The 14,474-nt window shown below is 40.6% G+C and overlaps 1 protein-coding gene across 1 annotated transcript in view; it reads left to right on the forward strand.

The window, feature by feature from the left end:
* C9H7orf25 (chromosome 9 C7orf25 homolog) overlaps positions 1 to 14,474 on the forward strand; it is a 175,940-nt gene that overhangs the window by 94,734 nt on the left and 66,732 nt on the right. The window lies entirely within an intron of this gene.

Raw genomic sequence — 14,474 nt, forward strand, 5'->3', positions numbered from 1 at the left:
CTCCTTCTCTCCAATCCAGCCCATGGTAACCACCGATCTTTTTATTGTTTATCATTTTGCCTTTTGTAGAATGTCATATAGTTGGAATCGTACAATACGTAGCTTTTACAGATTGGCTTATTTCACTTAGTGATCCGCATTTAAGTTTCCTCCCTGTCTTAGCCTGGCTTGCTAGTTCATTTCTTTTTGTGTACCAGTTTGTTTATCCATTCACCTATTGAAAGACATCTTGATGACGTCCAAGTTTTGGCAATTATGAATAATGCTGTAATATTGCTATAAATGCTTATAATAATGCTATAAATATTCATGTACAGGTTTTTGTGTAGACATCTGTTTTCAATTCATTTGGGTAAATACCAAGGGGTGCAGTTGTTGGATCATGTGGTAAGAGTATGTTTAGTTTCTTAAGAAACTGCCAGACTGTCTTCCAGAATGACGGTACACTTTGCATTCCCACCAGCAGTTAATGAGAGCGCCTGTTACTCCACATCCTCGCCAGCATTTGGTGTTGGCAGTTTTCTGGATTTTGTACATTCCGATAGATACGTCGTGGTGTCTCATTGTTGTTTCAATTTGCGTTTTCCTGATGATATATGAGGCGGAGCATCTTTTCCTGTGCTTATTTGCCATCTGTATGTCTTCTTCGGTGAGCTGCCAGTTCGGATCTTTTGTCCATGTTTTAGTTGGGTTGTTTGTTTTCTTATTGCTGAATTTTAAGACTTCTCTGTGTGTTTTGGATAACAGTCTTTCAGCAGATATTTTTTTTCAAAGGTTTTCTGCCAATCTGTGGCTTTCCTTTTCTTAGCAATGTCTTTCACAGAGCAGAAGTTTTAAATTTTAGTGAAGTCCAACTTCATTCAATTTTTTTCTCTCATGGATTTGTGCCTTTGGTATGAGAGTAAGATTTTTCACCTGTTTTTTTCATTGCTTTATCCTTAGCTCATAAAACATTTCTTGGCACATAGTAAGGACCCAATAAATATTTGTTGAGTGACCAAGTGCTGTTACCTTGGGAAATTACATGCTTTCCTTTTTGTTTTGTTTTTTTTTTCAAGGGAAGTTTTCATTTGTTGCATCACCCTTGAGAAGCAGCCCCAGTTCAAAGCCCATCTATCCTACACAAAGGCTCTGTAATGCAGATGTGAACGTCATCTACCTGTGTGAAATGAATGGGAGCAGTTTAGAGTGCATACATTTTTTTCAGGATGATAAGATTTTGGGTTAAGCTATCATCTGAGCACCTTTGGTAAATGTGGATTCTCACTCTCTCTCAGGTTAGAATAAAAAAGAAATAATAAGGCTAGAATTTATGATGACACATAAAATACTAAGTACGTAAAGCTAAATTAAGCGTGGACTTTCCTTTGTGAAAGAGAAAGCGCTTCTTGTTTGAGGGCCAGAATGAGCACGCCTCTGGTTCTCTTAAAGAAGTACCTTTGTGGAGCTGAACTGCTAGGTAGAGTCAAGAAAAGGGACCCCACCAAGGATTGAGCCTTCATCTACTAAAAGCAAGAGAATGGCCTTCCTTCCTTCCTTCCTTCCTTCCTTCCTTCCTTCCTCCCTCCCTCCCTCCCTCCCTCCCTCCCCCCTTTCTTTCTTTCTTTCTCCTTTTTTTCTGGGAGAAATGATTTTAGTAAGCTTTAATTACATCATGCAGTGATAAATGGAAAATACTGATGCATAAATACATGTAGATGGGTAAAATTTGATGAAGGGTAGTGGGAAAAAAAGTCCTATGAAGAGTAACAGGAATGAGAAAATGTTCCTGAATTTGTTTTTTTGGTACGCGGGCCTCTCACTGTTGTGGCTTCTCCCGTTGCGGAGCACAGGCTCCGGACGTGCAGGCTCAGCGGCCATGGCTCACGGGCCCAGCCGCTCCGTGGCATGTGGGATCTTCCCGGACCGGGGCCCGAACCCGTGTCCCCTGCATCGGCAGGCGGACTCTCAACCGCTGCGCCACCAGGGAAGCCCTGAATTTGTTATTTTTGACTAAGATGTGAAGAAGGAGAAATGCAGGTATAATCTTTTCGAGTGAGACGGGTAGAGGGGCGGCAAGAAGCAGCCTGATGAGCCTTTATCATCTTTATTTTGAAAACTCGGAATGCCTTGCATCACACTGCTGCTGGAGTTTTAACTTTAAATGTTTAGGATTTCTTTTTAAAAGGGAAAGGTTCCTTTGCCTCAGGTGTGAAGTCTTTGGCTTTCCCCCATCTCCCCACCTCATCCATAGACAGACACACGGAGTCCTCGGAAGTACTAGGATAAGACAGTGAAAAGAAAATGATCTTTCATGAACGGTTTCAATTTCGTTGTACAGAGCAAGGCTCAAGCTGGGAGCAGCCCAGGGCTGACCGACCTGTACAGCACATACCTGAGAGTACGGCCTCCTTAGATGCTGGCCCTGGGCGCCTGCTTGTGTGGGAGTTTCCATTATAACTTTAAGTGTTATATTTTTATTTCTTATTAAACTTTTTATCAGAAAAACAGTTACCACAGCTAAAAAAAGGAAACGTCAATAGAGACTTATAATGAGTACCATTATTTTAATGGGCCCATTGGATGGAGCAAAGGCATGTACACGTGCTCGATTCACCATCTTAAACCCAAGGTCTGACTGGGAAGCAAGACATCTCGGTTAATCGCATGAACTCTGCAGGAAGTCTGAGTTCTAATTCTTGCTCTGTCACCTCCTGGTTGTGCAACCTTGGGCCCTATGTGCCTAATTTTCTTTATCTCAAAAGTTAAAATGCAATAGTGCCAGACTTCTAAGGTTTCCATGAATGAGAGAGAATGTCCTGTACTGTAAATATGTCAGGATTTAGACTGCACCTGTGGCGCACACTGACTCTACGAAAACCATGTCATCTTGGACTTCTCAGATATCAGTGAAAAGGTATCTGCTCAGAGCTCCCTCCCAAATTGTGAGGACTCAGTTAATGCAATAGGACACATAAAAGTATCTAGCATATGGTAGGCACTCCTAGAGAAATGCTAGTTTCTCTCTTTCAGTTCTGTTAGGAATAGATGATTGCTCTATGCACGAAGATCTTCTATAGTTTTCTATAGTATCACTAACAGTTCCTGAGCTGCTTAATTGCTTACAGAATGTCTGTCAGGGGCTGCAATTGTTGCGTGAGCCTAAAAAGTTCAGCCTTTGATAAAGAAGAAAAAACATTTCTCATTCTAACAATGACAGAGAAATGCAGGAGGACACAAATTTCTTCTATTTAAATTAATGTGTGATTATTCATATGTTGACCATGCTCATTTTTATTGATTATTTGAGGAGAAATGCCATTTTATTTAATTTTCATTAACATTATTTTACCTTGGTTATTAGCTGTTCCGGTGTTAAAATCAATTATAGTTGACTTTCTTTAGGTCATATATATTTCTGATTTTGATTAATTTGAAGAAAGCACTCTAAATATGAAGAAACACGAAGATTTAGTATAATGTTTGCTTATACTTCCCCACATACTAAGATTAATACTAAACTTAAAAACGCCCAATTATACTTGTGCAATAAAAGATATCTGTTACAACTTCTAATGTTTATGATGTTGTACAGGAAGATATTTCAAATTTCTAGTTAATTGTCCAAAGTAAACAGGTCAGTGGATTCTGGGAGCCCATTTCAGGGAAGAATTCTAGCTAAAGGGAAATACCAGCAGCAATATTATAGAACATTAACAATTTTCTGTATTTAGAAAAGGAACTATGGTGTGGAAAGAAAAGTCTTGATGACAAAGGTGTATCTGATGTTGGTGTACAACATACTGTTTGAATTATTTTCTTTCATCTCTCTAGCTGGTTGAATTTGGATGAGATTTGGCATACTGAGTAGCTTAGACTGAGTTTCCCAGACGTCAACCCTAAGTCAACGACACCAGTTTATTAAGGACTAACTTCCAAGAGAAGCTAGTAAGGAAGTGGTTACAGCAGCACGGGGAATAGGAGGGGGCCAAGCCAGGGTGCCATTTCAGCCTGATTCTTAGTGAGCTTCCACAGGGAAATTCCCTAAATTGCACGTGGGAGAGTCCTGCCCTGAGTGTGGAGGGCTTTCGTGTTTCCTCATCAGTCAGTCAGTTGTACCATGAAGGCCTAGAATGTACTCCCAGCTACGGAGACAGCAGATCTGGTGGCTTAAGGACAGTTTCCTCTAGGTCACAGATGGGAGCTGTTAGCATCAAAGCACATAGCAGCTAGGGGAGTGTCCAGGGGACTGATACCAAGAACCAGGGAATCTGGACCAAGAACAGTGTCTGCATCTGGGCAAGACTGTTAGAATTCAAACTTGAATTCTAAGCCAGTCCAGACCAATCAATGGCATTCGAGAGAAAACTAGAGACATTTTTGATAATACATAAGCAGCAGGACAAAGTAAAACCTTGAAGACATGTAGATTCCTCTTGAAATTTTCCATCTATTTGTGTTTTTAAGTTCAGAGTCCAACAGCCTCTGGAAAGATGACAATGTATAAAATTCTTAGAACCAACACGGCCTGGATTCACTTTTTCCAAAATGGTTTATCGCTTACTAGGCCTGCCGTTTCTTTTTATAGAGGTAGATTTTCATTCATACAATTAATATTCGTGGAAAATCTAACGATATGTTACGTATTCTGCCGGGAAGTCTGAGAAATATAAGCATTGTTCCATTTCAGCCTTCAATTTGACTTCTAAAACCTCGAAAGTCTGGGAAAACAAAGCCACTGTCCTACGCTCTCCTGTGGGCAAACAGGTAGGAGAGAGGGAACAGCAAACAGGGAGTAGGGACTTTCACAGGCTACTTGATGCCTTGAGTTAAAATTCAGAATGGTGACTACATGAGTTATGTCTCCAATATATGCAGATTCTATCAACCTGCTAATGTGCATCACCTGTCCATCCATCTAGAGCACTGCTTCTCAAACTGATGCGTGGACAGCTAGCCTCACACTCAAGAAATGTTGATTCAGGGTGTCTCAGAAGGGTCAGAGCATTTGCATTGCTAACAGGTTCCCAGGTGCCACAGGTGCTGTTGGTCCTTGGACCACACTTTGAGTGTATCCTTGATGTAGACACATTTGCATGCTATTGGATTTGTTTTTAACAGAAAACTTCAGTAGGCAGTGGCACATCAAAGTCATTTTTCTAGAGCTGGCAAATTAACAGAGTAGCTTTGTTTTTCCTTCTTTATCCTTAGTTCGATATTTTGATGTGAATATTTTAATGAGGCAAGAAAGTAAATTCATTGTGTCATACATTTAGCATAGAGATGTCAGCACATGCGTACTTAAAAAAATTTTTATTGGAGTATAGTTGATTTAAAATATTATGTTAGTTTCTGCTGCACAGCAAAGTGAATCAGTTATACATATACATATATCCACTCGTTTTTAGAGTCTTTATCCATGTAGGTCATTACAGAGTATTGAGAAGGGTTCTCTGTGCTATACAGTAGGTCCTTATTAGTTATCTATTTCATATACGGTAGTGTGTATATGTCAATCCCAATCTCCCTATTTATACTCCCCCCCATTCCCCCCTGGTAACCATAAGTTTGTTTTCTATATCTGTGACTCTATTTCTGTTTTGTAAATCAGTTCAGAGTACCAAGGGACCTTAGAAGCAAGACATACGATGCCATTACCTTACTGATCACTTTTGGTCAGTCAACAAGATAATGCGTCCATTTTTGTTTCTTGGCTTTCAACAACATAGACTGCTTTTGTCCATGTAAAGTAGAAACTCTAGTACTTTGAAATCAGTTTCAAGGTTACATTAGATCCATCTGGAATAGTCCAAATGTAATATTCAAGTAATGCCGTTCTATTTGTTCAGACCTTGGGCTAAACCACTAACTGGCTAGACACTCTAAAGTCTCGTAGGAAACTCTGTCTTTCTTTATTCCCCTTCTCACCTCATTCCCATTTCTGATCAACACCATCGAGAAAAAGGGCCCCTGATATGAGTCAAGGAAAACCTAGTCTCCAAGGTCACAGTGAGACCACGAGACCCAGAGTATAGATTTTCTAGAGTAGGAATAGGCAGATTGCAAATAGAGCCAGACTAGGGAAAAGGCACTATTGTGATGTTTCTCACACTGGAGAGGTTGTAGATCCCTTGTGCTCCTGGTGTTCAGCAAGACAGAGTTTAAAAACAATTGCATTGCCTTTTTTTTTTTTTTTTGCGCTACACGGGCCTCTCACTGCTGTGGCCTCTCCCGTTGCAGAGCGCAGGCTCCGGACGCGCAGGCTCAGCGGCCATGGCTCACAGGCCCAGCCACCCCGTGGCATGTGGGATGTGGGCTGTGGGATCCTCCCAGACCGGGGCACGAACCCGCGTCCCCTGCATCAGCAGGCGGACTCTCAACCACTGCGCCACCAGGGAAGCCCTGCATTGCCTTTTAAATGATATCACTTAAGTGATGACTTTGTGTCAAAAGATTTTGCACATATAAGTAGAAATGCAGGCACTGAAATGAAGTGGCAATACTCAGGTACAAAATGGTAAGCAAAGACATTTAGAATACGTTTACAGTCATTTATTTTAGGTTATAGATGACATAAATTAAGGAAACAGATTTTATGGGAAATCTCCAGATGTATGATAATAAATCTATAGCCCTCCAGAAGCCCAGCTTGAAAATCACGTTCTGGTGGGTCTTTTGTATCATGTTTTCTCTTTGGATTGAGCCTCCATTTCCCCTCCATGGGACTGTTGTGATGAGAAGGCAGGTTCTTCTCTCTTCTAGAGGAGGCATATCTTCTCTGACTTTGGAAGGCCATCTGGGGATGGGCTTAGAGGAAATGGGAGCAGACATCATAAGCCAGCTCTGTTCTAGGCTGTAGGGAAAATATTTCCCTTTGAGTTCATCCTTTCATGCCATTTACTGATTAACCTTGAAGGCTACAATCAGACTACAAGCAAAGGGGCAATGCCTAAGCAGAATGCTCAAACTATTTTTGTTTTTTAAAGCCACTTATTGAGGTATACTGACATGTAAAAAAAAGCTGTACATATTTAGTGTGTACAAGTTGATGAGTTTGGGGATAAGCGTATACCTGTGAAACTATCACAGAGACATACCCGTAACCTCCCAAAGTTTTCTCCCACCCTCACTATGATTATTAATAATTTTTTGTATGTGTACGTTATATGTACCTGTGTATGGTAAGTACCCTTAATCTAAGACCTACCCTCTTGGAAAAGTTTAAGTATACAATACAGTATTATTAGCTATAGACAGTATGCTGTAAATCTCCGGAATTTATTTATGTTGCGTGAAGTTTTGTACCCTTTGGCAATCACCTTCCCATTTCTCCCGCTCCCCAGCCCCTGGTAACCTCCATTCTACTATCTGCTTCTATGAGTTTAACTATTTTAGATTCCACGTATAAGTAAGATCATACAGTATTTGTCTTACTGTGTCTGGCTTATTTCACTTAGCATAATGCCCTTTAGGTCTATCCATGTTGTCATAAAGGGCAGGAATTTCTTCTTTTTTTAAGCCTGAATTATATTCACATATATTCATATATAAAATGTGATATATATATATATATGATGTAAGGTATAGATCTCACATTTTCTTTATCCATTCATTGTTGATGGACATTTAGATTGTTTCCATATCTCGGTTATTGTGTCCAACGACTTTAAGCTCAGGCAAAAAGAGTCCTCAAATCTTACCCAGCATCCAACTCTGATCACAAAAGTAGGAGAATAGAGAGGGATTTGGGGCTAGGGGTCAATTTTATATATATATAATTGGGGAAGGTGATCATCAAAGGATACAAAACTTTATGCAAGACAAATTCTGGAGACTTACAGCATAGCACCTATAGTTAATGATATTGTATATATTATTATACTATATATATATTTATGTGTTGGTATGTATAAAAAGCATGTTAGTGAGTTAAAGGTACTCTTTAGAAATCTGGGGTAATGAAATGAGCCAAGGAATCCTGGTGGAACCCATCATGGCAAATAAAAAACAGTGGATCTATCCATAAGTGTAGTTCTCTGCCACAGAGGCAGTGACACCACCCTGCATTGTGAAAATAGATGTTCCCATTACAGAAACAACATGGAAGCATTTTCCATTTCTCTATCATTTTAAATTCTAACTTCTAACATGAGCTTGGCTTGCTGAGAGATCAGCCGGGTTTCCAAGTTTTTCGTTTTATGTGAGCTGAGTTTTTATCCAGTTTGGATTGAGTGAGGAGTCAGTGAGTGGTTTGGGGGGATGCCCTAAAACAAGGAAATTTGGTCAGGATTATCATTTAAGACAAGAGAGTTTTTGAAATCCTGGACACTGTTTCAACTTGAAACTATAATTATGAAAGTATGTAATTGCAAAGTCATAACATCGGTCCCAGACCTCCAAGAATATTCAAGGAATGTTTAAATATTTTCTACGAGGTAAACCCATCATTAAACACATTACCCAAAACTCTGAGCTCATGGGAGATTTCCTTATGTAGTTATTAGAGTTTTATGGGGTTTTTTCGGAGTCTTTTTCCTTCTTTTCTGGATTATTTATAATTGCTTTTTAGAGTAACATTCCACTCCAAAGTATTAAGTACTTCTACTTAATTTTAGAGTCTCATTTCATAGAATCATGACTTGAATATTTTCAAACGCATTTTTCCTAATGTTGTTGATCTCAATGGCCTTTTCCTGGTATTCAAAAGGTGGTAAGGTCACTTTCTGCATACCTCTTATTTCTAAATGCAGATCAAAATTAGTTTTACAGTACTTGGTGTCCTTAAGTAATTTCCACTATCAGGAGATAGTTTTTCACTTTAATTTTTCAAAACTTATTTTACAGGTGCTACAGTTTCTTTGGAGATTTGTTTTTGTTATTTTTTTTAATTAAAAAAAGAGATAGTTTACTTGCAATATTATATTAGCTTCAGGTGTACAACATAGCGATTCAATACTTTTATACACTACCCACAGTACAAAGTTATTACAATATTATTGACTACATTCCCTGTACTGTACATCACATCTCTGTGACTTATTTTATATCTGTTAGTTTGTACCTTTTAATCCCCTTTACCTATTTCACCATCTCTCCACCCCCATCCCCTCTGGCAACCACTAGTTTGTTCTCTGTATCTGTGAGCCTGCTTCTGTTTTGTCATATTTGTTAATTTGTTTTGTTTTTTTTAGATTCCAGATATAAGTGAAAAAATACAGTGTTTTTCTTTTTCTGTCTGGCTGATTTCACTCAGCATAATATCATCTAGGTCCATCCATGTTGTTGAAAATAGCAAGACTTCATTCTTTTTTATAGCTGAGTAATATTCCACTGTATGTATGTATGTATGAATATATATATATATATATATATATATATATACACACACACATATACACACACACACCACATCTTCTTTATCCATTCATCTGTCAATGGACACTTAGGTTGCTTCTGCACCTTGACTATTGTAAATAATGTTGCTATGAACATTGGAGTGCATGTATCTTTGAATCTCTGGAGATTCTAGACAGGCAATGATCAATGGAGTAACTCTTTAGATATGGCAATAAATGAATATTAATGCTAATTTAAGCAATAACCTATATATCTTTCACGTGGGGAGGCAAGGCTACCAGAGCTTCTTAAGTAATTTTACAGTTGAGAATTTGCGGCACACAGTTAATGATTGCATTGTCACCAAAGTGTTTGTAAGACTATGTAGAGATGTGGACACCAGAAAACACATTTTATGTCTGTTTTAATTCATGCACTTTGCATACAAGGTGGAATTATATGCCACCTAGATCCAGGTAAAAGCTGGTTTTAAATCGCACCTGTGCAGATGTAGAAAACAATCTTATGGCTACCAGGGTGGGGGGGGGAAAGGGGGGGTTGGATAAATTGGGGGATTGGGATGGACATATACACACTACTATATATAAAATAGATAACTAATAAGGACCTACTGTATAGCACAGGGAACTCTACTCAGTACTCTGTAATGACCTATATGGGGAAAGAATCTAAAAACAGAGTGGATAAATGTATATGTATAACTTATTCACTTTGCCATACAGCAGAAACTAACATAACATTGAAAATCAACTATACTCCAATAAAAATTTAAAAAATAGAATAAAACAAGTCACACAAACACCCTCAAAAAAAATTGCACGTGTGCACAGAGTTGGCAGTTCCAATTGGTCTGCTGTAAGCTGTTGGGAAATGGGTGAATGCTTTCAAATTGTTTATGGATGAAAATGCAGAATGTTACTCTAAGCTTTGCAAAAAGTTGTGGATCCAGTTGGAACTTTTTGCACTAAAATAATAACTTGAGAAGGGAATTTACTGCCTTTTTTAGACAATTAGGCAGTGCTTAATTCACCCTGACAATTCTAGAATTGTGTAATTTATTACTATTTTAAGAATTAAGTTTGTTTATTTATTTATTTATTGGCTGCCCTGCAAGGCATGCGGGATCTCAGTTCCCCGACCAGGGATTGAACCCGCACCCCCTGCAGTGGAAGCGCAGAGTCTCAACCACTGGACCACCAAGGAAGTTCCAAGAATTAAGCGATTTTTAAATTAGTGTGCTAATTTATTTATATTCCAGAGTTTGAGAAAAAGAATTGGACCCCAAGTCCTGGTGGTCCTCAGACTTACCTGACTTGTCTGCTTGTGGGTGCTCTTAATGCAATTCATCAGAGTGGCACACACGCGCCTTCAACTCAGAGCAATCAGAAAACAAAATTGCTGTCCAGGAGACAAGCTTAAATAACATCCCCTCAACATTCTCCAAAAACTGTGCTCTGAGTTCGTTTTGAGAAAGAGAAAGAGAAATCAGATCCAGCCTCACACGCCACTGACTTGGGTTCTAAAACGATGAAATGAATGAGGATGAAGGGGCTTCTGACACATCTCTCAGTCACGGGCACTGACCTGTCATACATCTGTCAAAGTCACAATTAACCCAGGGACTTAATATCTTTGTGGTAATAGAGAACTCGTCTTTCAGGTGGACTTAAAGAAATGAATGAAGGCTGGTCAGTGGGGTTTTAAACACACACAACTCTGGTTTAAACCTTCTCACTGGAAGATAGATGGATCTCCAGCATCATAAGTTCAGGAAGGAGTACTCATTGGTTATAAGAGCCGATGAGATAGAAGGAATGATAAAAGATCTCCAGGGGACATCAATCAATTGGCCTGCTCTTTGAAACTCTCTCCCTCTGCGTGATCTGGGGACTCATCCACTGCCAGGGGGCTGGTGAAGGCCTGCTTTTTCCACCTTTCCCTCCTCCGCCACTACATCCCTTGCCAACTATTCTAGAAAAGTCCACATCCCAGTTGCTGCTTTTTGGATGTCTGCACTAATAACTTCTACATTGTTGTGTATATTTCCCCCAGTGGGTATGAAAGGTTCTAACTCTGCACAAGCAAAATGACAAATAGTTGTTGGGTGGAAACGACTTGTGTTAAAAACGCAGTGAGCTATGTGGAGATCCTTCTAATGAGCTACGTGGAGACCGTTCTTTAGGTTTTACTGATTACCTGGTCTGGTCAGGCCAGGCTGCAGAATCTGGGACCCAGCAGCAGGGAGAAGCCACTCCATGCAGGGATTGATATATCACAATATCTGCACGAATTGTTTAATTCATGACTTTATGAAAAAGAAAATGTATAAATTAGTTGATTGCAATACACTGTGAAATTAGGATTACATATGTTTTATAATGAGGAGGCCCAAAATATATAAACATGAAGTACAGTAAAAACGTATTCTCCTCATAAAAAGAACCCTCTTGCACTGTTGGTGGGAATGTAAATTGATACAGCCACTATGGAGAGCAGTATGGAGGTTCCTTAAAAAACTACAAATAGAACTACCATATGACCCAGCAATCCCACTACTGGGCATATACCCAGAGAAAACCATAATTCAGAAAGAGTCATGTACCACAGTGTTCACTGAAGCTCTATTTATAATAGCCAGGACATGGAAGCAATCTGAGTGTCCATCAACAGATGAATGGATAAAGAAGTTGTGGCACATATATACAATGGAATATTACTCAGCCATAAAAAGAAACAAAAGTGAGTGTAGTGAGGTGGATGGACCTAGAGTCTGTCATATAGAGTAAAGTAAGTCAGAAAGAGAAAAACAAATACCGTACGCTAACACATACATATATATGGAATCTAAAAAAAAAAAAAGTGGTTCTGAAGAACATAGGGGCAGGACAGGAATAGAGATGCAGACATAGAGAATGGACTTGAGGACACGGGGAGGGGGAATGGTAAGCTGGGACGAAGTGAGAGAGTGGCATGGACATATATACACTACCAAACGTAAAATAGCTAGCTAGTGGGAAGCAGCCACATAGCACAGGGAGATCAACTCGGTGCTTTGTGACTACCTAGAGGGGTGGGATAGGGAGGGTGGGAGGGAGACGCAAGAGGGAGGAGATATGGGGATATATGTGTATGTATAGCTGATTCACTTGTTATACAGCAGAAACTAACACATCACTGTAAAGCAATTATACTCCAATAAAGATGTTAAAAAAAAAAGTTTCAACAAAGGAAAAAAAACCCATATTCTCCTCATGAAGAAAAGACCCGATACACCTAAGAAACAGGGGAGCGTTAACTTCTCCACTCCCCACAAAAAATGTTGACAGAAAAACGTCTGGCCAGAGAGGTAAAGCCCAAGAGAGAGTTCAAAGTAGTCAGTTTTTTAAAGGAGGGACGTGAACAACCAAGCCTGCTGAAAAGTCATATAAGGTGAGCACCAGAAAGTGACAAGTGGATGTGAAAAATATCTCCTTGGCGACTCAACCCATTTTAAAGTCACGTCTGAAGCCTGGAGTTAGTTCTGGGCAGGGTTTGGCCCCTGGTCATCTCACTGACTCTGAAGGCATCTGGTATATCCACACCACCAAGCAGCTTTCTCAGGGCCGGGCTGGTGATAGTCTCGTGAGAGCCAGAACGCCACCCAGACACTGTGGACCCAAGCGTGCATGCCTGATGCCCATGGGCTCACTGCTCCGTGCTGATCATTTGTCAGAACTTCCCTCTGGGCATCCTGGCTGAGACCTCACTGCCCTTTCCAGCTGGCTCAGTGAACTGGTCTTTTTTGGCATATCCCTGTTCTCCATGCCAATGTGGAGTCTTCCTTACGGCTGTTGTGCTGATAATGATTTTTGTCTGTACATCCCTGTCAGGGAGACAGTTTCCACGGGACTCTCCTTCACTTGGTAAGGAACTAGAAATGGGGGAAGGTGGACTCTGTGCTGAACTGTAGGAGCAGAATCGACATCACGGAATTGAGTGCAAGTAGCTTACCTGGGAGGTGACCCCAGGAAACATGGAGGCTTAATCCCACTGGGGAACTCTGGAAGCCAGTGCAGATGACGTGATTCAGAGCTATCCCAGCTGGGGGTGAGAGTTAAGGCGTTTCTGTATCACCTCCTCTCACTCATTGTTGGAGGGCTGCTGGGTGAATGGAGGTTACTTAACCTCTGGTGTTCCTGCCTACTTCCGGGGCGGGCAACACAGACTCTGGCAGCTTAGGCACAAACAGGCGACGCTGGCAGGTGGAAATCAGGCTTGTGTGCACTTATGGGCTATAGAGGAGGAATATGGGCGGGGCCCTGACAGCCTCTGTAAGTCTGATGAGCTCTCTTCCAACCCATCTTCATCCATTGTAGTCTCTAGGGAGCCTTGCTTCACTAACTGGGCTGCACTCTGCTTCTGCTTCCTCTTCATCACAGCCACGCAGATTTTGGACCCTCCTTATGTTTCTGGGAACCTCTGAGACCAGCTCCCCCTAACCACCCTGGGCTTCTCTGTGGTCAGCCTACACATGATCCACGTGGGTCTGAACTTTGCTCAGCAGAGTCTGGACACAAGCTCACACATACTGGTAGAGAAGTAAGGCAGGGAGGTGAGTCTGTATACTTGGAAGAGGTTGGACTGAGGTGCATGGTTTCCAGTCCCCAGCTCCCAACGGGCCTCCTCGGGTGCTGAGCAAGGGGGCCCTTTGGCGGGAGTGTTGCACAAAGATGGCGCCCAAAGTCTTAACTTGAGGCTGTGTTTCCAGTCTCCAGGAAATAAGGAAAACCATACCCCTTTATTTCAGCCTCTGTAGCCTCAAGACAAAAAGGTTTTGTTTTTAATCAATCAATCAGCCAAGTAACAAATGTTCATTAGGCAACCACTGTTTGCCAAGCAAAGTGGCACATGTTGAAGGAAACACAGAGATGCTGGAAGGAGTTCTTGCCTTTGGCAAGTGTACAGTCTAGATGAAGAGACCACATTGATAACATGTGACTCTAAGGTAGTTTGACTTAATTTTTAGAACAAACATGCCAGAATTTTTACACGGCATTCTCCCTCAGATGTTCCTATACTAAAGTGTTATCATTTCCTATCACGTCATGTTGATTATCGTCATTACACAGCTTTGCACAGCAACATGTTTGTGGTAAGTA

The sequence above is a fragment of the Delphinus delphis genome, chromosome 9, assembly GCF_949987515.2.
Source record: "Delphinus delphis chromosome 9, mDelDel1.2, whole genome shotgun sequence".
Taxonomy (NCBI): Eukaryota; Metazoa; Chordata; class Mammalia; order Artiodactyla; family Delphinidae; genus Delphinus; species Delphinus delphis.